A 1,440-nucleotide genomic window follows, 5' to 3' on the forward strand; every position below is an offset into this window, starting at 1 on the left:
ATGCCGCAAACTGAAGTTGCAGAACACCATGTCCTGGTCAGAGAGGAGAGCTTTTTCAACTGAAATGCTAATAATGGAGCTTGAGTGGTTTGTTAATATCAGATCCAAGATATTTTTGTTTTGTCTTCTTGACTGAAGCACAAGTTTGGATAGGAAACATTCATCCATAAAGTTAAATAGCAGATCTGGTATAGGGATACAATTCTCTGGCTCAGAGTGTTTGTTGGCTACTCGCATAAGGAAGGTTAAAATCAGCCATCACTAATATGTTCATTTGGTTATGCTTTAGGAGGAAGGACTTGACTTTGTTGAGGTACGCTTCTGAGTGCAATAGAGATGCTCAAGGAGAACTATAGAAATCAACAATGGTTATGTCATTAACTTTGTTGAATAGTGACAGAGATTCACACAATCCATTGGAAAATATGCCCTTGGTATCTACGGTAAAGAAGTCATGAAGAAAAATAGCTCCTCCTCCTTTAATTCGGCCCGTGTGATTTGCACGGATAACGGTGAATTTTTTAAATTTTCAGCTCGATATCTATGTGGGAGATGTTGAAGTAGGTTTCAGTTAGTACGAAGAAAAGGATGCAGTGTCTTTTCAGCAATGCAATTTTCTATATATGGAATCTTCCATTTTTGAGCATTTGGTGAATGGTTGAAGCCTCTTACATTTAGTAAGATTGTCGAAACAAAAGTTAGTTTTGCTGTTTGTGTTTTTCTAATGACCTTGTTTTTTTTATATATTTTATCGCTCAATGGCATCACAAGGCAGAGTTTGTGTACTGAGTTGATTGTGGGGAATAATGTTCTGGTTGATGGTGAGTGTGCATTCCTAGAGTTTTGGATAGACGGCTACTGACAGACTGACAGATCAGCAGGCTTAGATCGGCTTGCATCGGTTGGTAAAAAGAGATTAGTTGTTTTGAACAGGCGATATGTTGTGCTTGTTTATTCATTTTCTTGTTCGTGTTCACGTTTTCTCATAGCTTTTTCTGACGGATGAGATTCTTTGGTGGTCGGTGCTAGGAGGTGGGATGTAGTTGTATTTTGTTTCTATTGCACATCCGTGTTGTTCATTTTTCATTCGTTTTGTGTCTTTCAAATGGTGGTAGATACACTTCAGATTAGGCATATCCTTAAAGACAGAAAATTCTGGCACGACTTAGGGTTGAAAAAGGAAATCACGTTGCCTTTTGTGCATCCATATTTCGGGTAAGAGCCTTGGGTTCTGTATTTGGGACAGTATTTGCAATGAAGGTGGGGGCAGTTTTTCCGTCATACCATGTTACACACACACACACACACACATGCAGACACAGATATATATATATATATATGTACATAAATAGATATATATGGTTATATATATGTTTATATATGGGTATATGTATGAGTGTATATATATATATATATATATATATATATATATATATATAT

Source organism: Octopus bimaculoides, chromosome 7, assembly GCF_001194135.2.
Source record: "Octopus bimaculoides isolate UCB-OBI-ISO-001 chromosome 7, ASM119413v2, whole genome shotgun sequence".
NCBI classification, from domain to species: domain Eukaryota; kingdom Metazoa; phylum Mollusca; class Cephalopoda; order Octopoda; family Octopodidae; genus Octopus; species Octopus bimaculoides.